Source organism: Rhinolophus sinicus, linkage group LG10 (genome assembly GCF_036562045.2).
Source record: "Rhinolophus sinicus isolate RSC01 linkage group LG10, ASM3656204v1, whole genome shotgun sequence".
NCBI lineage: Eukaryota > Metazoa > Chordata > Mammalia > Chiroptera > Rhinolophidae > Rhinolophus > Rhinolophus sinicus.
In genome coordinates, this window is record NC_133759.1 from 98,477,703 (window position 1) to 98,503,190 (window position 25,488).

A 25,488-nucleotide genomic window follows, 5' to 3' on the forward strand; every position below is an offset into this window, starting at 1 on the left:
GCATGTGTTAAGACAGAGGGATAAGAAACATTGTGGCATAAATTAAGGATTTGTAAGGAGCAGCATACAACTTAATGTGCCTTGTATATTGAGGGTTGTTGAGGAGAGAGGCCCTGAGGCTGTGCCCAGATCAGGACGGACCTATTTAGACATGATAAGGATTTTGGAATTGGTCATTGAAAGATTTAAAGTACTGGACTGAAATGATCCCATCAATTTTCTTCACTGAGGTATACACACAGGTAATTAGGAAGAAGTCTAAGTTTCAGGGATATGAGTTTAATCCTTCAAGATATGTTAGTAGCAAGAATTTGATAACCTCAACTTAAAAACATTTTAATAGTATTCATTATTTATCTCAATATTTGAAGATATGGTAACCTCATCTTTTAATTGACTTGCTACCTTTTTAGTCAAAGTGCTTCTAACAAAGAGGTTAGACCAGTCTTTGAAACTGAAATCTGCAAATATTATGATCATTTATCCGGGTTTCCAACAGACTAGCATAACCTTAATCACTTCCTATGTTACCTGAGCTGGAGCGTCATTCTGGACCTGAGCTTCAGATTAAATTGCTTTCTCCCAAAAGAGGGCTGTGGGGAGAATTTGTAAAGCACATATTTAGCTTTTGTGTTTTTTCCAGAGCTCATTCTAATGTTTCACAGTCCACATCCCAAACTCCAGTCTTCTGAGCCCACAAATAGGTGTTGACCAGCCGTTTTGGGGAGGGAGAGCCATTGTGGAAAGGGCTGCTGGGTTACTGGTTTTGATGGCTGCTGTTCTAGGTACTGTCCCTGTCAGAGACAATGCACCACCAGAGGATTTAAAGCCAATAGCTTTAATCTCATCTCCTATTTTCCACCTTAGATTGGATCAAGCATTGCCTGATGCTAGCAGCTGACTTCCCTGTCTTGTGTTGCTGGTATATGATGACCTTTTCTTTGTTTATTGCTTTTTTTTTTTTAACTTGCTGGGAGGTTATGTAATTGATGGGCTTGCGTGCTGTACTATGCCTGGGAATCTGTTGGTGATATACTGAAATGTGTGAATGTGTAGTTTTTTCTTCCTTTCCTTTCTCCCTCTCACCCCTGATGTCAGATAGTCAACCTCCCCACTGGTGAGCTGATATGGTAAGAGACTTTTAAAAAATCTTGTAAGTAAAAGGTTTAGGTCAATCAGAGTCACCAGGGTTAGCTTATATTAGAAATTTCAACTTTTTCTTGACAATCTCTAGAGCTCTGGTATAATACCTGAGTTTTAGTTTTCGATGTAAGTATTTCTGAGCAGAGATCCACCTCTGCTTACGATGCCTCAGCTTGACTGGGGTATTGAAATGTACAAATCATGAAATTATTCATTATTTATGAAAAACAAGAAGTATGTGGTTGTCAGTATAGGTTTGATAGATAATCACTTACATTTTTATATGATTTTAGAACCTATAGGTATTAGAGAAAGAAAGAAAATGAAATAAAGCAAGTTAGAAAAAAGTCTATAGGATCTCATTTTTGAACTAAAATATGCATGATCTTAAATGAAAAAAATACGGAAGAATAAACACCAGAGAGTTAGCAGTGATAAGCTTTGGTCACAAAGGCTTTCTATGTCATTTTTCCTTGTATTAGCGAGAAGGTAATTTCTTATAATTAGCCAAGTTTAAAAGCACAAGCATTTTTTATGCTGCTGGTAATTACTTAAAAGCATCTAATGTGCAACAAGGTAAAATGATTAGCAAATAATTCAAATATGTTGTATATTTCAAACAAAGGTAATTATTCATTTGACATGGTTAAGCCATAAGTTTCTTAGTGGTTATGTTAAATTAAACTGTGCTTGGGTTTTGCAGGAATGATTGAGTTTCTTACATTTTGATGCTAAGCAATCAGGCTTAGTGAATCACTAGTGCTTCCATATTCTTAGAGCCTTGATCAAGGCAAGCATTAAAAACATTTCCACTAGTTTTGGGAATTGATATGCAAATAGATGTACTTGTGATGACTCTTGCTCATCTATGCTGTTAGGCTTAGTCATACACACACACACACACACACACACACACACACACTAGGGGTGCCAAAAGAATATATACAAGCGAACACTTTGGTCAACATTGCTCAAGCAGTAGTTCACTGTAATCAGAAGTGTCTGGACCCTGATGGTAACCACTTTGAGCATCTCTTGTAATTGCAGAAGTCAAACGTGACTTGTATTCATCTTTTGTTATTGGCATATATTGAGTATTATAATTTTAATACAGTTTTCCTTTCTTAAAATGTGTATACATTTATGTATGACTCAGTACTTCTCTGTCGGTTGGACATCTATTGGAAGCGTATTGTGATGGGTCTTTGTGGTAAAAAACACACAACTACTTCCTGTCCTCAGGGAGCTCATTGTTACTTTGAAAAAGAATTTGGTGTAAATATTGAATTTTGCTGCTTAGATGTGTTTTCCTTTAGAGAAGGAGATAGTTTCTAAAATTGGTGATGCTTTACCATCCCTTCTGAGAGGTGTTCTAAAACAAGGTATAACTTCCAGGCTATGTGGTTATTGACTATTTTATCAAGGATGTGTAGTTAATCATTAAACATATAGTTTGGTGCTGATTTAGCAACAATTCCTCATGAAATTCATAGCTGAGATTTTCCTTGAGTTCCTCAGAATGGATGTAGAAACCCGCAGGCAAGATCTAAAGTGTTTGATTTGGTTCAAGGGCCTGATTTGGAGGGATTTTTTTTAGAGTTTCTGCAGGATCCTGTAAAGTTGGTTCTGTATTCCCTCTTCATGAAATATAGTACCTTAGAAGAAGAGCTTTGGAAGGAAAGAAAACCAACTGCTAGCCAATGAAATGAGCAAGAAGCGTGTCAAACTCAGGGGGTGTTTGTCAAGGTTGATTACTGTTTTACTCTTTTTGGTCTGCTATAACCAAATACCACAGACTGAGTAGTTTCTAAACAACCGAAATTTATTTCTCAAAGTTCTCGAGACTGAGAAGTCCAAGATCAAGGTGCCAGCATGGTTGCGTTCTGGTGTGAACCCTCTTCGTGGTTCATATCCAGTACCTTCGCACCAAGTCCTCACATTGTGGAAGGAGCCAGGGTATCTCTGTGGATTCTCTTTTATAAAGATACTAATCCCACTGATACGGGCTCCACACTCGTGGCTTAATCACTTTGCAAAGTCCCGCCTCCTAACACCATCATCTTTGGGGCTCAGGATTTTAACATAAGAATTTTCAGACCATAGCCATCAGGCACTCATGTGTCCAGACTGGTCCCAAGTCATTCTGAAGGGTTGGATCCTCGTGATCAGGAAAACCAGGGGTCTGGGGGTGCATGGATTCATGATGCTCAGGGTTGCTCCTGTTTCTCTTAGCAAATATGTGTGTTGTGTGTATGTAGGTCTTGATCTGCCAAACATCAGAACACAATTTTTAAAAAAAATAACTAATGAATTGAGAAAAAGCTATGCCAGAAACCTTTCAATGGTAGAAAAATGTTTCCCTTCTGATAATACAACTATTTTGAGAAAGTATTCAGATTTTTGAAAGAATTTAATATTCCCCCATAATATCTGCATTCATATATGGATTTGATCTATCTATCTAATCTATCTGAATTTAATCTACATACATATAGGCATTTGATCCAGGTTTTCTGGCTTTGAAATATTTATCTACTGTACTCTCATGTGTTGAACAGTAACAAAAGATAGGACATGATTTTAACTTAGCATTTTAGTTCACAAGATACAATTAATAAGTGTTGAATAATTTAGAAGGGGAATGAGTCTCTCTGAGTCGGACTTTTCTTCTGAAAAATAACTATATTGTAAATTTTACCTGCATTTTCTCAGAGTCAGAACTGTGCCATCACTCATCATGGTTTATTTACAGTTTACAGTTTATTTGTGGGAATTTATTTGGGAAAGAACATCTTTCTTTCACCCACTCTTTCTTTCTCATTCTTTCTTGCCTTCTCTGAATCCAAGCTGCAGGGGAACTTCACTGAATCCATAGTTTATATTTCCTGAAATCATGGTGTAAAATGCAATAAAAAAGAATAAATAAGGTTTCACCACTTCCATCTTAATTTTCTGAAAGTATTTTCTTCTTTTATAAAATGGGGACATTAATGCCTTCCTCTCCTGGTTTGGGGAGGTGGTTTGGCACATGGCAAGCACTCAGAACTCTTTGTGGAACTAAATTTAAAGTTCTTAGCAAAAAGTAAGGTGTTCAACATATATTATCCTCCTTCCCCATCTTTATGCTGAGGTTATGAAGATAAGTGAAGCATAGTTTCTGGTCCAAGGAGCTTGAAGTCTAGTGGGAAAGGAAAACAGGTAAATAAATAGAGCCAAAAAGAATTCTTACTGAAGGTGCTTTGAGACTGAGAAAGCAATGGAATAAACCCCCAGAGTTTGGAGCCACAAAGGAGTAGAACTGGGATTTGAAAGCTAATGTTTTGGGTTCTAGAAAACATGTTCTTTCCCTTCTAGTCTGATGTCCTCATTTTTGCTCCTTAACTACTTTTCTATCTTTGGGCAAGAAACTTAGCCTGACTAGGCTTTATTATCACAAGAAAAGCTGTGATGATAAATGTATGAGATTGAGGAAGCCAAATATCCTAGATCAACTTTCCTATAAAAAGCATCAATCGCAGGTGGAGTAGCGTTATCAGTTATGCTCTTGGTCATATTTTAAACCTTTATAATGGGAGCACATCCCTGAATGTTCTCTCATTCTTGCAAAGATCACTCTATAGACTGACATTAGAAGCTCATCCATCTAAACTTCAATTCAAAAAATTTACAATTGTCTAGATTATCTTACCCCACTCATTGGCTGGTTGGCCACTACAGAAACAGTGGAGTCCACAATAGAATCCTAAGGAGAGACTGTTGTGGTTCACATGGAAACTTTGGGTGCTTAAATTCTGACTTTTCTTCTGTTTCACATTCAACATATTCAATTTCTCCCCCCTTCCCCTTTCTTCTTCTCTATTCTTGTCCTACCACATCCTTGTTATGAAAATGGCGACTGAAATAAATTAGTTTAATTTGTGAAATCACATTATGGTTCTCTCTGCTCATGCCAGTTCGCCCAGATTAGCTGAGGCAGATGGCTGCGGAATTTCATCACTTTTGAGAAAAGGGGGCCTTTCCAGAGATGAAGCACAAGTGTGGGAGAAACGGTGTGGCTGCCAGAAAGCTGGTGCCTGAGTTTTTGGGTGAGCAAAAGCAGTGCCATGCATCATCAGGTCGACTCTGCCTTCCGAACAGAGGGCTCTGTGAGAGCTAGAAACAGCTGGTTCTGGAGAAAAGATGGCTTGAAAAGAATCAGAGGCATTATGAGTGTTAAATTATTTAAGTTCCTCCTGTGGCAGTGAACTGTAATTGCTTCCTATTTCTGTAAATATTAGCAGCTGCGAGCCTTTCAAGTAAAGAGCTAAAACAGCGCTCAGTGTATCATACTTAAACTCTGGAATATTGTTAAATATCTGACCTTGGGCTGTCAAAGCACACTCGTTACCTACATTAGCCCTTCTGCTGGGGAGCTGTTGATCCTCTGAACTGGTCCATCATTTTCAGCCTGGTCTGTAATAGCCTCAATAGATGGAGAATCCACAAAGGGAATTGTGAGTCACCAAGTAGCAATGTCACCATCCATTTCCTGGGGGATGGTTGCCTCTGTGCCTGATGCCTTGTCATTGTTTTCACACCTGTGACTCCACCTACCGCTGTCATGGTAAATCCTTTGTCAAACTGACAAAAACTTCAAATAGGACTAAATCTCATACCAGCTCCTCTCTTTAGTCTCAGTTGATCTCTCTGCCTTATGTTCAGTGATTCAGTCATACTGCATTTTTTTTCAGTCTCAGACTCATCATATTCTCACTTGTCTCTGGTATTTGGCCTGTGTTGAGCCTTCTATCTGGAACACACTCTATTTGTCCCATAGATCTCCTTGCTAGCTTCTACTTACTCTGCTGATGACCCCTGCTCTTGGAAGCTTTCCCTGACAGTTCATAAGTGGCCTAGTTATGTCTTCTTTACTATCCCATAGGTGTAGGCACTTTCCCCATAAGAACATACACTGTATTGGATTATAGTAACCTGTTTAGTGCTCTTCGTCTGTCATTGTACAGTGACCACACTGAGGGTAATGAAACTGTCAGTTTTAGTTGTTGTTTTAGTTGCAGAGTCTGTGTGGAGACTGGTAAATAGAAAGTGATTGACAAATGTCTGTTGAGTTGAATTCATACTCCTCTATCTAGCACTGTTGGGATGTAATATTTGTGGGCTGAGTCTTGACTGGAGCTGCCACATTCTGTGTATGTGGCAGAGATCTCACAGAGGTCTTCAGATAGCCATTTATCTTTCTTCCTTGTTGGTATATTTGTTTGGGATAGAATGTGTCCAGCTCACGTTTGGCCTAAGCTACTTACCACAATCCTTTATGTCAATGATTGGTCCCAGAGCGGGCATATAACTAGCTTCTGGCCAATGACACATTAGGGGAAGTATGTTGAAGATATTGGGAATGATTTTTCTTTTTAATAATAGAATGGTGTGAGAAAGAAGCCATTTTTTCCTTGTCACTTCATTTCTACTTGGATGCTTTCATAGAAGATAGAAAGAAATGCTACAACTATTTGGCAGCCATGAGGAAATAGGCCCTCAAATGAAAGCAACACATGAACGTGGGCATATGGAAAGATGGAAAGTTCTTAGGTCCTTGATGTTATTCTTGAGCCATCAAAATCAACCCTCCAGATTTTTGTAAACAATAAAATAATCTTCTGACCTTTTGCTAGGTTTTCTGTTACATATAACTAAAATTAGCCTAACTGATTCCTAAGCAGGAAAAGGAATGTATGTGTGTGGATTTTGGAGTCCACTTCAAAAACATATAAGAGAAAGCAGCATAGAAATTGTATTGGGCTTGGGGTTGAGACATCTTAGTTTACCTGAATCTTTCTTATGTAATCTTAGACAAGTCACTCATCTCTGTAATTCTCTAGTCAGGTTGTCATTTATTCAACAAGAACAAAAAACATGTTTACTTGCCAATTGTGTGTTATATACTATGCTAAGTGTCTGTTTAAAAAATGGAATTGAGCTAGCTAGATGATCTCTAAGCTCTTTTATTTGAAAACTCTGATTCACCTTTTATTTTTATGTCTTTGAACAGAGTTTTAGGAACTGTGAGTCTGTAAAAATTCGGTACAACTTCCCCCCCAAATATCCCTTGATTCCATTGGTCCTTCTCATCCAAATTTCTTGCAGATCCCTGTCTGATAGAATTAAAATGAAGAAAGCAAACAACAACCAGAAAAACAACAAAACCCACAAGCATCTGTCTCTGGCAAACACGTTCATGAGTCACATCTCCTCCTCAGCAAAACACGGTCTCATGAAACCAGCTGATAAAAAGAAACACATGAAGAAGAGGCAGTCCGTTCAATTTATTTTAGGTCCAGCTCCCTATTTCACATGCACTTATTTGTTTAGTTACAAGGTCTTGGCAAGTGCTGCAATGTATTTAAGTGATTCTGCTCTGGCTCACCTCTCAAATTTCCTGACTGGAAAGAAAAGCTACGGAGCTGTCATCAGGGGTGTTAGACCCACTGTTGATGAGGCTCAGTGGATGATTTCAAACTGGTTCATCATGGTGCTACCTTGATTAGGCCAGGGCTCTTAATTCAAACTACCATGACCCTGCAAGTTATCCACAGGGGGCAACCCCCATTCTTGGTAATGGTAGTGGTGGGGTGAGATTGCCATTGTGCCTGGCTGTTAGATCAGGGGTCATCCATGCTTGATGGCACTCGGCAATGTCCGAGGCAGACATAATCATCATTCCCAATGGGTGGTGAAGAACTGGTCAATAGCAAGTTGTAGTTGTAAGCATTAAGATATAGGCTTGGCTGGTGAGTAGAAGCAGTCTAAGGTTTGTACAGTAAGGGTCTGTTGTGTGGGGAGCCAGAACTTTCTGTGTTGCTACTCTTCCATTTTTAGCATGTGTCTTCTTACTCTTGGTCTATGGTGGGTGCATTAGCTCTCACCACTATGCCTGAATTCCAACAAGTGGGAAGAAAGAAAGAATAATAAAATTGCATGTGCCTTAGTCTTTAAAGGTGTGACCAGAAAGTTGTACACCTAACTTCTGCTCATATTTCCCATTGACTAGTACCTGGTCACATGCCCCATCTAGCTTTAAGTAATGCTGGGAAGTGGAGTCTTTAACCTGGCAGCCAATAATAATAAAGCTGTTATTATAGAAAAACAGATTTGGGCTGGGAGACATCTCAGGTGCAATAGTCCTCAAGGGATGGTCACCTGAGTGACATCTTGGGGAGCCTCAGCATCTGTGCAGCTCTGAATTCTTTATGGAGTGATTCTGGCTGCAGCCACAGCTCTAGTTTCCCTCTTACGCATTCTTGTTTGTCTTCTCATCTCTTCTCCCACCTTGCTTCTACCCTCTGGAAGTAGAAAAGCCTGTTTTATCACAAAATCTTTCTATACTGAGCCTAGGTCAGTGGCATTTATTTTTTTATAAGTTCAATAGTATTTGCACAATTACTCCTGTTTGTACAGACTGGAATAGCAGATTGACACCTAAAGATATACCTTCAAAATATAATTTTGCCCATCTGTTCCCCAGATGTGTAGCAGAGTCCTTTGCCTCAAGGAGAGAGCATAACTCCAGTCCCAGGTGGGGGTTCATAAAACAGACATTTAGAGGCAGCATTTTTGCCTGGAGATGGTGTGTTCTCTGGAGATGCTTGTGCCTTGTTAAGGAAAGCCAACCAAAGTGCTTTGGGTCTCTGTTTAAGATTTGTAAAAGACAGCAGCAGGAAACTTGCTCATTGCATATTCTCCAGACACATCTACTTTCCCCGAGAGCTAAGGAGAAATGACATATTATCTGTTTCCTGACAACATAATCTAGGAATATTCCTCCAAAGAACAATGCTTAATTTGTACTTTATTTTGTCTTTTTTAAGAGCTACACCACTAGGGAATTTAAAATTTGTAATATTTCATACTTGAGGGATGTAGGTTCTTTCTGTCCATTATTTTGGCTGTGAATTGGTGACATTTGTTCATTCTCCAATGAATCCCTGACGTATCTTCATAAAACTCTGTGAGCAGAGAGATCTATGCTCTGGTTCCTGCAATGAGTGAAGGGAAATATCCAGCCATCTTCCTATTGTGTTCTGTATATAACTAACAGTTTCAAGAGTGAACAGTTCATCTTGATGGCTTATGGTTGTTGAGGGAAAAGAGGCCATTCATGGAATTTTATTTTCTTATTGCATGGTGAAATTCATAAGGCTTTTTCTTATAGAAAAGTGAGGAAAATCAGGAGTAAGCTGGTGTTGGGTGGGGGAAGAGCAGTGGGAGAACACCTGACTCTTATTTCCTTTTAGCAGTTGCTTGTTTTTTGGTTCTGGACTAGTCAGGAAATGCCGTCCTGGTATCCAATGTCAGCATCCTCTCTTCTAGAGATGCACCAGGTTGCTGATCCCTACCATCCTCTTCCACATGGACAAAGCTTATGTCCTATGTCTCACACTTCAGAGGGCAGTTCTCTGCTAAGTGAAGAGCTGATCCATCTAAGAAGTTGCTCTAATGGTGGGAACATCGGGCACTTAGGTAGTTGTGCCAAGGAGATATTTTAGGGCAGGTTCTTTTTACATGCCTTAGAAGCCCATTTCTGTCTGATTTCAGAACCATAGACTCTCTTGGGATAAAATAACTTAAAGATTAAATATTTCCATGTGAATGAGGAACTGAAAAGAAATTTGATGGGCAGTTTCTTGAGAATGAGTTCTCCACCCCTCTTTTTTGCCTGCTTTTATGGGAATATACTTGTATGTATTTATATATCCAGAGGGAGGATTCTCTATGTAGGTATGCTGCCAAAAAACTTGCTTTTCACTATTTAAAGGTGAAGAAGAACGGGGTGGGGGTGGTGGTGTGGTGGAGGAAGATATTTGACTACTAAAATGGGATTGAAGTCAGAATAGATTTATTGATCCATTTTTGTCTTTGTGAGGCTAATGATCTTTTGCAGAATCAGAGCCTTTTTGCATTAGAAATCGGAAGACCATATTGCCAATTGCTTATTTTACACACAATGGAAGCTTCAAGGTCTAGAGATAAGTGACTTGCCTAAGGCCCCACACACACAAAAATGCTCCATTGCTTTACTTTTCAGAAAGCAATTTTTGTATTGAAGAATAACATGTATTCAGAAAAGTGCACACTTTTCCCCCAAGGGGCTAGACTTGTGTAACCAGTTTACACTAAGCATAGAACATTCCCAAGCCCTCCAAAAATGTCCTTTGTACCCCTCGCCAGTCGCTGCCTTTTCCCCACTCCCTAAGGTAACTACATACTATTCTACTATAAAACATAGCTTAATGTTTCCTGTTTTTAAATTTTCTGTAAATTTAATCATACATAATCTGTTTTTTTTGGGGGGGTGGGGGTCTGGCTTTTTCATTCAACATGGTGATGGTGTTTATGAAATTAATCCATTTTCCATGTTGCAATTGTCTGTCCATTTGCACTGCAATACTTTATTTCCAGTGTGAGTATAACAAAATATATTTTCCTGTTGTTCTTTTAATGACCAGAGATTCCTAGTGCAGATTTAATTAAGATTTTCTATCTTTATTATTTTGCCTCTGGATAGGAGTATTTTCTCAAAATCAACCTACAAGGCAGTTTGAGGTGGAATTCTTAAATGCAGCCACCAGGAAGCAAAAGCATAAAACAAACACTCCTGAGTATTGGCTACAGCAATTCCTGTTTTTCTTTGGTCTGACTTTCTTTGATTATTGAGAAACTAGTTGAACAAGAGTTAGGTGACATTTCTCTCCTTTTTTATTCTTCATCATGGCTTTTTGCTATTACGAATTGATTTACAATTGGGGTTTTGAATGATTCATGTTGAAGTGGTTTGTGTGGAGGAGTGACTTTCCTTGTTCATTTTCCCCAGATCCTCTGGGAGAATCCAGATGGTTCTTGCATTTTTAGTGAATGAACACTTGCCATCTTGCATAATCTAATTGTCTAAAACTGCCCACATGCTTACCATCTGAAGGAGTGTTGTCTGCCAAAGGTGTCAGGTTATCTGTCATATGGCTTTAAGAAAGAAGGCATTTTAGCCTGCAAACATGGCATCAAAAGCATCTCTCCTGGGTGGCTAAAACTGACAGTTCTTCAACGCCTTTATTAAAAATACAATTCACCAGTCTGAAAAAGAAAATCTAATTATTTAACTGCCAGCAGTTTTCCCCATGGTAAAATAAAACTTAAGTGTTCACAATCAACTTAGCTAGATTTTAACCAATTTACTTATTTAACTAAGTACTTAAAAAATCCATACTGTACCTTGTAAGTTCTTCTAAACTCTTTTTATTTTCATTGATTTTGATTAAACACATAATTGGCAGTTGATCAATAGGCACAAATCTGATGAGCTGGTTTGCCTGAGCCTTTGTGTGACAGAGCTCTGGAAAGAGGGAACCCACAGGTTTGCTGACATTCCAATCTATCTTCAATAAATGCAAGCTGGCTAATAAATATTTAATGGGCAGTTGTTTGCAGTTAATAGAATTAGATAATTCTATTAGAATCCTGTTTGGAGACCTACAGGTATCATATATCACAGTTGAAGACATGGTTAATAATTTAAGCTAAGTGACTAGTAATTAGAGAGATAGTCAGATTAAGCAGGAGCTTTTGGTTTAAGCCATTAGAGAGAGAGAGAGAGAGAGAGAGAGAGAGAGAGAGAGAGAGAGAGAGAGAGAGAGGGAGGGAGGGAGGGAGGGAAGAAGGGAAGGAGAGAGAGGAATCATGTAAGATTCTAGACTGTAAACCATTATAAAGGATTAGCTAATGCAGCAAGTCTGGGACAAGCTTTAAATGTGATAACAAAACATGAGGTCCCTTGGGTTTATTTAATATCTCATCCTCTCAGTTAATGAGATGGAAAATAGTTAACTGTTTATCTATAGTAGATTGAGCAGATGTTGCCAATTCCGTTTTATGGGATGTAATCTTGGTGAGATTGTCTTCTGCCTGTTACCTTTTCATGGCCTCCATCTCTCCTGGACTCCTTTTGTTTGGGGGTGTGCAAATACCTTCTTGTCCATGGACTAGAAGAAAAAAACTTCTGAGTTGGGACTTACTGACCTTTTCACATTCTGAACACTCAGTCACTTCTAACAGGGCAAAGCTTGTTGGTTGACAGAGAAAGGTTTTTGGACAACACCAGGCATCTAAAATGTGAAGAGTGTTAACTCTAAGGACCTCTCCTCTCAATTACTTGTTTATCAAACTCTTCAGGTTTGTGGTTTTACTTCATTAGTTTAATTTACCTTTTTCACATTTCCGTATTCTACAAATGCATAATATATTAATTTTTGCATTGGGTCTAAGAAACCTCGTATGTTTTTTTTTTTTTGTAAATACGGTCAAGTTCCTATAACTATCAGGTAACTGGTATTTTCCTAATGGTGATGCCAGGAAAAAGTGGCTAGTTTAGGAACATAAGTAGTAGATATTTAGTTAAAGGCAATAAGTCACTTTAGGAAGTGACCTATGGATATGTTAGGACTTGATTTTTTTTAAATTTATGTCTATTACAAGTTCAGAAAGCTGAGCTTGCAGTAGACATAAATTTAAAAAAAAAGTTTCTTTGTTTCTTTTGCAAAAATGTCTGACAGTGTGTGATTTTTGGTATTATTAATAGATCAGTGGTACAAGGATTTGAGGGCTGAAGTCTCTGTGATTTTCATGACTTTTTCCCCTTATGTCCCAAGATGGCTGCTGCCACTCTAACCATTATGTTTGTATTCCAGGCAGGAAGTAGCAGACTGAAAGTGTGTTTCCCAGTCCCAGGGCACATCTGCTTATTTCTCATTGGTCATAAATGTGTCATGTTGCTACCCTTAGTTGTGTGAGTGTGTGTGTGTGGGGGGGGTCTCTGGAAAAGTGGTTGGTATCACTCTAGTCTCTATAGGAGAGGAAGGAAAGGAAAAGGGAATTGGAATAAGTATTACATGAGCCAACCTGCAATATTTGCCATATTCTTTGACAAAATTTCCCTGTTTTGTAGTAAATACTGACTTAACTCTGTCCTACCAGAGTATAAAGAAATCTTCAGAACCAGTGTTCTAAATGCTAATTATAAAGCCTTGCATGTGGCATATTGGAAGTTCTTGATAAATTATGCTATATTCTTGGGAGAAGGAAGTAGAAAAGGGAAAAAATTAGGGAAAGAGGAAGGTAGAAACCAAAGATTATATATACATAAAACTGTCTATAGATACATAAAACTGTATAAAGATGCATAAAACTGTATCTATATATTTATCCCCATATATATACATAAAACTAAAATATACATCATACTGCACAATTAGAATGTTTCAATTCTTTATTCCCAGTTATTCTAGTTAACTAAAGTTTTAGGGTTAGCCTTATTTATATTTTCTAAGAGACTGTTATTACTGAAGTGTTAGCAAATAATATTTCTACTTGAGTTTTTTCTTAATGTTTTAAAAATACTTTCCTCTTACCTCAAAGTAATGCATAGTCATTATGAAAATTTTACCAAATACAGATTAAAGAAAAGAGGAACCATTCAAAACCTCACTAACTAGAAATAACTTATGTATCTGTTTTGTTGTGTAATAAGACCTTGTTTTGTGCAAATTTAAGCAAAGGGTGACATCATGTAATGCAAATATTAATGTTTCCTTTAATGTACAGAGTTGAAATAATAAGAATTTCTCAAATTAAAAATTATGCCCTACAAGGGTGTAATTTCAAAGCTGGCTAGCCATAGGAATTATAAAGGATGCTTAGGGTTGTGGGTTGGGTCACTGTGGTTGGTAATTCAAAATCCCCAGCATGTTATGTCAGAATTAGTCTTTTGTGGCTCCACATGTAGACCAATATGATCACCTTAGATATCTTTTGTGTGAGTTATGTTTACTTAGATAATTATAAGATTACGCTCTACATTCTTGTTTAGTAATATCTTATTTGAATTGTTTGCCAGTTTTGCTATCCTATCTTGTCCTCAGCAGATATGTAGGGGCCAGTGAGGGAAATTTTCAGAAATGCTTGCTGTCACCATTAACAGTCATGCCAGTAATAACATAGGGCCTGCCATATGATTTCCTCTTCTCATTCATTCTTCTTGTTTCTGAGTCACATAAACAAGGTTCAGATTCAATTAATGTTTATTGAGCTCTAGTTATGTTTCAGGCATCATGCTAGGCACAATTTACTAGCATTAATTCAATTAGCACTCAGAATCATTCTGTCTGAAAATGGTCATATTTTCTCCTTGGCACTACCCTTGACTACTTTTTCTTGCCTCCCATATCTAATTAGCAAATCATATCAGTCCTCCCATCGAAACATGTCTCAGGCTGATCATTTCCTATCTCTGCCACTACTGCCTTTGTCTAAATCACTGACATCATTTGCATGGAGTATTTCGTGAGCCTCGAGGCTGCTTTCTCTTCTTTCACTTTGCACCTCCACTCCTCTCAGTCCAGTCATTCTCCTTATAGGGGTGACCGTGGGAAAGTGTTATCTGATTAATATACATATATATTGTGTAGCTCCTAGTATCAGATGTTTCTGGAAAGTGGAGGAGAAGGAAGGTTTGGAAAAATTGTGTACATTGAAAAAAAATCAAATATAAAATTATAAGAGGAGGAGGATTCAGTTTTCATTGATACCTAGTCCAAATGGAAGTGTGCAAGAATATATCTCATTATGCACTTTAGGAAATTTAAATATGCGTTCGTATATTTAAATGTATCTTTTGTTGTGAATCATGCAAAATATGATTTGTTAGAGTTCCTGTCTTAATAGAGCAAGGACATGTATTGGTCCAAAAGTACCGAGTACACCTATGTGTGACTTTTCCTTGCTCTGCATCCCAACTTTAGCAACGAATTACGATCCATTAGACTAGAAGAAAGACTGAACTGTCTCTTTATTCTCTTAGAGAAAATAACAGTACAAAATCATTGTCATTTACGGAGGTGATCAAAGAGCAAGCAGATCAAAGGAGTAGGACAAAGTTATTACAGAAGTGTGATCAGTCACTTAATTAAAAATGACATTATTATATCCATCTGGATTTTGTGGTATTTGTGATCCTATAAAAATTTGCCGTTTGGCTGTGATTTTTCTCATTCTTAATAAGTATGCACTTTCATACCTAATTTTGTATTTGAAATAAAAGAGATGGCCCCCACCATCTCCCCTTAAATCTACCACAATTTAAGCTTTGGGCCCTACAAAACCTGGATCTTACTTTATTTTGGTGAACTTGCTCTTACTTTATTTTTGTGAGCTAACCCAGTTGCATGATCTCCAGAAGTTTCTTCTCCCTAGTTTGAGGTGAGTTTCTGTTTCACGCCACCCAGAGAGGTTTGACTAACACAAATACCTTTAAAGAAATTGTGGCAGAGAGGGACCCAGGGGAAAGGAGAAGACTTGTGTGGTGGGTGGGCAAAGGAAGGTCCCAACTGTGGGACCGCCCTCAGGGAGAGGTCATATGGGCATGAGTGTATGTGGGGGTCCTTAGGGTGTTCCTAAATATCCCGAAGGCACCTAGTAGTGCTAGGACAAAGAAACCCACCGCCCCATCCCAGCCCCAGGAAGAAAAAAAGCAAGGAGGGAAACTGAAACAGACTAGAGAATTTAGCCCGCAGCCAGTCCACTCCTTTGCAAGTTGTACACACTCAATACAATGTGTTGACTTTATACGAGGAGGCTGAGGTGCTGCTATCCATTCAGATGTAGCTGGTGCCTAATGAAAGCAGAACAGCGGGAGCCGTTCAGTGGAGAGGGCTCTTTTGATTTGTAGCTTCTTTTGTTGCTTTTCTTTTGAGTTTCCTTGGTTGTATGGTTTGGACCTCCACAGACCAAGAAAAGTTCAGAAACTTGAAAGGGAGAAAGCCCTTCCTCCCCAGGGCCGGCTCTTCCACTTTCATCCTGTGTCAGGTGCTCATGCCTCACAAAGGTGGTGCTAAATGGAACTCTCTGCCACCTCTGGGTAGCTGAGAGTCCTTCGGAGATGTTATGTTCCGGAAATAATGGAGTCTTGTTACTACAGGCTGTTAACATACACCTTTCCATTGTTGAAGAAAGACATGTAGGCAGCCACAGAGCACATGGCTTCCAGTGGACTCTCAGGCTTGAGGATCTCTCAGGGAGTTTGGTTCTGTGAAAGGAACATAGAAACCTCAGGCCCTTAGTTCTAAGAGCTCTCTTCCTCTTTTTCCCTGAGTAAGTTTTTAAATTTTGTCTCTAGCTTTTGCAATATAAGGATTTTAAAGTAGATGGTTGTAGGAAACAACCAAGTACAAACAAATTCAGGGAATGTGCTTTGAAATGTGGCTGTGTTGTCTTCTTTGAAGGATGGAGATTCTAAATTTTTGTATCTAGATCTACATCTGTATCTATATCTACATGTTAGGCTAGATGTATTGCTTTCTGGAATATTCTATGCATCATTGTAACTTGATGCCTGTGGAGGAGAAATACATGGAATATGTTATAATGTGCCAGCATCCCTTGTCTGTAGACATAGCTATTCGATCATGGCATTCTTTCCTGCTAAGCTCTGAGGTGGCTTCCAAACTACTTGCAAAGAGAGTCCTGGAGAGTCACTCTCAGTCGAAATTTGTGCCTTAATGAAACAAATTGTTCACAGGGATGCAAAATACAGTATAGAGAATATACTAATACTATTGCAACAGCTATGTATAGTGCCAGGTGAGTACTAGACTAATTGGAGGCACTGCATTAATTATATAAATGTCTAACCACTATGCTGTACACCCGAAACACATAAAGTAATAGTGAATGTCAGCTGTAACTGAAAAAAATATTTTTTTTTTTTTAAGAAGAAAGATTGTTGAGGGAAAAAGATTTCCCTTTACATGATTCTAAAATTCTCTTACCAAAGAACTTCTTATTGGCTTACTTCCAAGATAAAAAACCAGGAGAATACAAAGTTTCATAGAAAGTTTAAAATACATATGGGGTAGTAGGACTGGTGAAATGTGTGTATATGGAGAGAGAGAAAGGGGAGAGAGAGGTGTGTTTAATTTATATTAGGTATTTTTGTCTGGAGAGAGAGGTGTGTTTAATTTATATTAGGTATTTTTTGTCTGCTAGGCTGATTATGAAAAAAAAAAGGTACCTTAGGAAATCAATTATAGTTAGAATGACAGGGTGCAATAGCAATAGTTGAGACAAGCTTCATTAGGCATTTGTGAGTGTGGCTGTTTTTCTTTTCAAAGGTCTGCCTGGGTCACTGGAATAACTCTGAATTTGGGTCAAGGACCCGAGTAAGGAGGGGAAGGCTCATTTATCATCAGGAAAGGGTGAGACAACTGTCATCACTCCATTTGACTCCAGCTGTGGAGTGAACAGCTTATTTTGTTTTAGTGATGATTTGAGAGACTCGTCGATAAAATCACCAATACTCTTTGCAGTGCCATTCTGTCTGTGTGTCATCCGTGTGCATTTGTGTGTATGTGCCCATGTGCTTGCTGCAAGCAGAAAGGGAAAAAGCAGGCATAACTACCTTTACACGCGTATTTACAAATCATTTCCTCCTTTCTGTTCACTGAGTTTAGGGACTCATCTCAGAGACTCTAGCTGGTCCATTATAGTCCCTGATGGTTAGCATATTGAACTTGTTTCATAGCTTTATTGCTCAAATGTGCTTTGGCTGCCTACTGTGCTACTCATATAACCAAACCCAGAGGATTCTTTGGAGGAAGGAATGATTAACTGGAAGAACTGGACTGAGTAGACGGTCATCAATCACTTCCCTTTATTTTCAAGAGCTCATCTCTTGAAACGTAATCATTTTGAAGACGCGAAGTCCTTGTAATAATTTCCTGGGTACTTACTAAGCTAACTCACATTGAGTTCTTATGATGTGTAGGCACTGTGTTAAGTTTCTTTTTTTCCATGGTTTCATTTCATCTCCACAACCACACTGTAGGTTAGGTACTCTTATTATTGCCTGCATTAGTTAGTGTAGGCTAATTGTTCTAACAAATAGACCCAAAATGAATGATGGATCAGATACCACAGAAGTTGCTTCCTTGCTCACAGGATACTAGTGTGTAGATGAAAAGTTAGAGGAGGTAGCCTGTATCTGTATAGTTATTCAGGAACCTGGGCTGATGGATGCTTTACCCTCTTCAACAAAGAGTGTTTAAAGTTACCCTGGGGGGTTACCTCTATTGTAGCCCTCTGAAAGGTGAAAGGAATATAGATGGAGTACAGTATGGTAGGTCTTTCTGTGTTAGGTCTGGAAATAATGGTCTTCAATTCTGTTCACAGTCTATTGGCTAGAACTTAGTCACATGACTACCTCTAGTGGCAAGGGAAATTGGGAAATGTAGTCCCTGGCCCACCAGCCACTCTGAGAAAACTCCACATTATGGGGGAAGTGTAACACAGATTTTTAGTGATCTGTTTGCCATTTTTGCCCTAGTTTGTTCCTTTGGCTACAAAATATCTAAGATAACTTTTCTTCTCATACTGTTCTCTAAGAAAGATGATCCAGAATCCCATTGAGTCATTGTATCCAGGTCAGTCCATGCTTCTGGGCAATGCACTAGTCTACGTCAAGTGTGCATGGAAGTGATTCCTTGTGCCTTATAACATGAACTGAAAGCTGAGTTATCTTCCCTCCTACTACCACACACCCAACAAGAAATGACAGTATAAACACACACACACACACTCCATCTTGAAAATAAAAGCTTGGGAAACTCACAGCCATCACTGATCCTACAGCAGTGAAGAAACCATCCCTGGCCTAGTATATGACAGACTTTTAAAGAAAGGCTTTATGGACATTTGAAAAGAATGCATCTTCTCTGGTACATACATACACACATACGTATGTGTATATAAAATATATATTATATTTTAAATTCGTATGTATCTATACTGTTGTAGCTATATGAATATATTCATATTTACATACGAAGAGAGAACACATGTATATTAGTGAATGAACCTTGTTATTCAAATTCTGTATAGCTTTACTTCCTTTTAAACCTTTTTGTCACGTGAAATAAAGCAGACATTGAGAAAAGTGCTTACAATACAGGTGCAGTTTAACATAGTAATACCATGAACATGAGTAGAATCATCATGTAGATCTAGAAATAACATTACCGGCATACTGGAAGCCTCTCTCCCCCATCACTTCCTTATCACACCCCTTTCTATTAGTACCTAAGGTACTAATAGAGTCTCCTTGCTTAATGAGACTCACTTCTCTGTTTTGCTGTGTAGTTTTACCACCAAAGCATGCATTCCTAATACACATACTTTCAATCTGTTTTTGAATTTTATATGAATGGACTCATACTGTATGCATTTTGGTGCTTTATTCTTTTCACTAAATATTATAATATTGGTTGAATATTTCTGTAGTTGATTTATTTTCACTTATGATTTAAAAGTTCTTATCTCTTATTCTAGCCTATTATAAGTCTTACCTATTCACGAAACATATTTAATCCTATGATCTGCTGCTTGGCCAAAAATTAATCAACAAGTATTTTGTGTTAACTATGAGATATATATATTTATTTTTTGCTTACCTCCTCAACTTTTAAAAAAAAAAATTGTTGAATTATATATACAGCAAAGTACACAAACTTTAAGTGCTTAGCTCAATGAATTTTTACAAATATACTTTTATAACCACAATTGGGACCAAGTTATGGAAATTTCTAGCAATGCCAGAGGCTTCCTCATGTTTCCAGTCAATACTGACTCTCCACAGATATTGATCATTTTGACTTTTATCATCAGAAATTATTTTTCCCTTTCCTTGAACTTCATATAAGTGAAATGCAGTAAATTTTCTTTTTTGTGTATTTCAATATGTTTTGGGGTTGCATTCATAAGGTTGGGTGTAGCAGCTGCATAGTTTTTCATTGTATTGAATACATCACAATTTGTTTACTCTGGATTATAATAAGTAAAACTGCTCTCAGCAGTCTTGAGCATGTCTTTTTATGGATATATATATATATATATATATATATATATATATATATATATATTCATTCATCTTGGAAATATGCATAGATGTGGAATTGCTGGGTACCAGGCCAACTGTAGATTTAACTTCACCAAAACTGTTTTCCAAACAGTTTTGAGAAGTGCTTCTAACACTTTATGCTCCAACTGGCAATGCCAGAACATTCCAGTTGCTTCATATCATCTACACAGTGTTGTCAGTCTTTTTAAAAATGTAACCAGAGGTTGGCAAACTTTTTCTGTAACTGGTCAGATAGGAAATACTTTAGACTTTATGGACCAGATGGCCTCTGTCGCAACTCTGCCATTACAGTGCAAAAGCAGCATGTTTGTAGTTGCTGACATTGGTCTAAAACATCTATCCATCACAACTGTATTCCAGACAATGGGTAGGGGAGGGAGAAGAACCAAGGCATTTATTTCTTCTTTCCTTTAAGAGCATGGCCCACAATTACACCTATCACTTCAATCCAATAAGAATTGATCAGAATTATGTCACATGACCAGTTTGCAAGAGAGGATGGGAAATTATTTAGCCTGGTCTTTTGCAATCAGCTTAAACTGTCAGGGATTCTATTAAAAGAAAAAGGGAAAATGGATATTGATAGACAAGTAGCTGTCTTTCCCATAGTAGGCCATGTCCTGTGGAAAATTTCTTTAAGAAAAAATGATTTTTATTTCTTTCATTATATTCCCCTTGTATGTTTTTCATTGTTCTTTCCTGGGGCTTATGGTAGGTAGATATTGGAGTTCTAAGATCTATCATCCATGACTCTTGTCACTTCCCTTTTGATTTCTCTCTCTTTGTCTATTTGATAGATTTTCAACTTTTTAAAATTCAGTTGATTTCCATTTTGGTATTGAGTTGATTTATTTCGTTAAAAAAAAAATCTTAGTAATCATATTTTTAATTTGCAGACTATGATTACTGTTTTTCACAGGGCTCTTTTATAGCTGTAACATTCTATAAATCTCTTGAAGATATGTATTATATATTTAAATCTCTATTAAATATTGTTCATAAACTCTGTTTACAGGGATTGGTTATTTTCCTTTTCAGCCCACTGTCTCATTCACTTGTTAGTTCTCCTAAGTTTAGTTATTTTGGGGTTCTTGCTTATATTTATTAATTGGCATCTAGATTGATAGTACTAATAGTTGAATTGGATTTCTTCAGCACAAATGAAAACAGCTGTTCTTTTGATAGATAATTCAGTTCCAATTACAGGATCTGGGGCTCTACAGCTAGTATTCAGGGCAGAAGGATAGAGCAACTTTTGACTGTGTAACTTTTCTACAGGTGCATGGGTAGCCTAACTTCTGAATTCTAGGAGTGTCATGCAACACACCCAGTGTTCCCATGCTCACTTGAGCTGTCTTTTGGGGGCGTATCTTCCATGCTATTTAGAGTGACATACTTGAGGCTTGTCATTCAAAATACACTGAAGTCACTTGGAAAGCAGGGATCAATGCAGTGTTTCTCCAGCACTTCAATTAATTTTCTCACGGACAATCACAAGATTCATTGTCTCTGCTAGGACTTGTCCTCTGTACCTGATTCTGTTATTGGGGGATTATTCTGTAGTTCTTTCTGTTGGTTTTCTCTTTTGACTGCATGGAGTTTTAGGTCTCTCATTTCTGTCGGAGTTCACTGTCAATCTTACGACCTGTGTTTTTTTTTTATCTTCCAGAAGTTCTTTAATGATCAGGTTGGCTGATGCACCCTCTGTGCTCAGCCAGCCGTCATGAGGTAGGGCTGCCTCTGTAAGTTGAATTTTGTGTCAGGGCTGTAGGAGAAAAAGCCAAAAATCTCAACAGGGTTCTTGGAACAGACTAAAACGTTGAAAGCAGTGTCCTTTCTGTGTTTCAATAACTTGTTTAGAAACATTCCAACAGACTGTTTTATTTTGCTGGAATCTTTTGGAAGGAGAGTTTTGTGTTAAGTCTGGGAGGTGTATATCTGGATAATAGCAGAGTCTGCTACAGCAGATATCATGGAACTGTCAAGGAAGCCAGTTACCATGCCAGCTACGGCCTAGAGGAACGGAATTAAGTGACCAAGTGGGAGATGGGGGAGGTTTTGTATTTTAATTTGTTATACTGTGGTTTGGTTTTGTTTCCCTTTGTTTAAAATTAAGCCCGTTAACTTTTATTTTCAAATTGACTTTCGGCGTTTTTACAATATTTAGGGGAACAAAGTTGGGATCTAACTATTCTTTGGACTCATAAAGAATTACACTGTTAAAACTATTTCATTTACGTTCCAATTTCCTTTGTTAAGTTTGTTATTATACAATATGTTTTTCAAATTACCAGAGTAATATATGCTCAGTTGTAAAAATTTTTAGAAAGTGCAGGTAAATTAAACAGAAGTAATTTAATGCTTAACCCATCCATCTAGAGATAACCACTGTTAACTTTAAAAATATATCTTTAATGCTTTCTCTCCCATGTGTAAATTAGGCTTAATAGATATTAGGTAACTTATTGATGGTTATACAGTAAGTGATGAAAAAATGGTATAAAACAAGGGAGACTTAATCCAACCCTTTGCTTTTAGACACCGCAGTTTATACTTGGCCTTAGGGATCAAATCCTGGCCTTAGGAAATTGGAAAGATGTAGGGTTATAGCAGTTGGTTGCCATGAGCCAGGGGCCCAGTGGCAGAGGTTGATTAACTGTGAAACATTCTGTTGGGTCCCAAGGGAAGTGTTGCTCTTTACTGGCTGTGTTTCTCTTAGTTTCCCAAAGGTCCTGTTCTTGTTGATGACTCAGATCTTCTTGGCTCTGAAATTCTGCTGCTCTCTTCCACGTATCCTATAGAATGGATTTGTTATGTTTAGGTTTGTTTTTTTTTTTTCTTTTAAATAAATTTTATTGGGGAATATTGGAGGACAGTGTGCTTCTCCAGGGTCCATCAGCTCCAAGTTGTTATCCTTCAATCTAGTTGTGGAGGGCACAGCTAAGCTCCAAGTCCAGCCGCCATTTTCTTTTTATCTTTTCTTTCTTTTTTTTTTTTTTTTCTCAATAGCCGACATTTTCAATCTTTAGTTGCAGGGGGCGCAGCCCACCATCTCATGAGGGACTTGAACAGGCAACCTTGTTGTTGAGAGCTTGTGCTCTAACCAACTAAACTATATGGTACAGCTGCCCCCCATTTCTTTTGTTTTCTTTTTAATAGAAATTCTGCACTGTTGAACTCTATAGCAAAACAAAATGAACGGAAAAAAATAAAATCAAATAAAGAACTCAAATGGATTATGATGTGGTAATTATCAACCTGGGTGCAGTTTTCTCCTTGAGGTTGAGTAGAGATAGCAGAGGTACGGTGCATGCCACAGCCTTCTTCGTTCTCCTCTGATTTACTCATCTTGGCAGGCTCCTAGAAGTTTGCAAGGACCCGGAGAAATGGGTTGCCATACCGTCGCTGTAAGACCTGCTTCAGGCAGTACATTTTAGTAAAGAGTGAGGCATGTAAGATCACAGGTATCTGAAATTGCAGGTGAGGGTCCAAATTCCTGGCTCGAACTCTAAAATACTGATTTCCCTAACTCCTCTATGCTGGGCTTTTTTTGTTCTGAGGCCAATCTGGCATGGTTTGCACAAAGCGCCATTCCATTTGAACACAGCTGTGCCTAGAAGCAGATGAGAATCGGCAAAGTTGAGATCATAAGTCAGCAGAACTGTGCTAAGAGGCATTTTCTGTTGCTGCTTTTGGTGGATGCTGACTAGAAAATCAGACTCTTTATAATCAACAGAACTTTGCATCATGCATTTTAGAAGTTAAAAATCTAAGCTCAGAGATCCGTAATGATTTACTCTCCTGGACAAACGCTGCAGCTCCTAGATTCTGTGCTTTATGGCACAAATATTATGATCTCATCAAAATGAACATTACCAGAGCTCCTTTTAAATAGGTATTTTGAAGTTTGCTAACTTATGATTACAAGATCTGCCTGTTGCTCCTTTGCTGGATATCATGTGGTCTCATCTTCCCTACTTGAGTGATATAAGCTACTTCTATCTGCTGTCCATAAACACATCTTGGTGGGATTTTAGCTATACTCAGGGACAAAAAGGGACACGGTCATATCAATGTGTTAAGGAACTGGGGAGTGGTGGTTCCTGTCACCTGGCTGGTGAATACTCTCCTGCTTCCTTTAGTGCAATTCTTATAAATGACAATTTTTTGTTTTGTTTTTTTTCTGCATCTATGGTCTTTTTTCCACAACTAAATCCAGTCATCCCTGTTTGAATAAGAAATGTAAGCAAAGCAGGAATTTGAGAGTTTTAACTGATATGCTGAATAGGCATTCTTAATACATCTCTTTCCTTTCTCCCTTACGCCATCTGACTATCCTCTTTGACTACAGCATCTGTCCATACTCCTCTCCCACAGCCATGAGTTATGACCCTGAGTTTGGCCGAGCAAGAGTCAATTCTTCATGCTGATGGCAAAGCTGGTTTTGTACTCATATCATGATCTAGTTTCCTGAGACCGAGTTAAACACTATAACCAGCCTGTCACCATGCTGGGTGTAAAGTTTGGAAACAGAGTGACCAAAAAAGTGAGGGCAAATCAGTAGTTTTCTTTCCTCATGAGAAAGACGATTGTACCCTATTTTTGCTTCTAATAGTACACCTGTGAGGCATCTTTGTTGTCTGGTTGGGTCTTTTCTAACATCTTGAAAAAAGTGAAATCAGCATGACAACCATATGGAATTACTAACTATGAGAAAGCAGGAAGACCTGACATAACACTCACTTCTAGTCAATGATAAAGTACAAGTTGAAATAGGATCTAAAAACAGCTCCTAGGTTGACATTTATGTAAGAGAATATGTTATTGTAGAAGAGACTGGCTGTCCACCAAAACTTCGTGCTGCACCTTCCATGGTATAGGATCAACACTGGGGGTATATTGCCTATTTAGGGATTACATTTCCTGGTCCTCCTTGCGTCCAGATTTGGCCATGTGACCATTCTCAATGAAGCGGAAGTATTATTTCCTGGGATAGAGTTGTAAGCAGCCATTATCTTTTCTACCTTCCCTACCCCTGTCACCTGGGTGGATACAGGAGACTCCAGGGACCCAGGAATTGACAATTACAAGATGGAAGGATCCTGGTTCTCTAAGTCTTCATGTGGAAGAGAGTGGGCTGCTCACCAGCAACACTTTCATTGGATGCTAACAGTTAGTTTTATTTTTAAGAGCAGTTAGCATGGAGCTATCCTAGCTAATACAGCCAGGGAGGCAAATTGGAATGATGCGTCAGTCACAGCAATGACCTTATGTGTATGTGTGTTTTGTGTTTCAACAGCGCAGATGATGATGTATCCAAATGCTAATGTCCA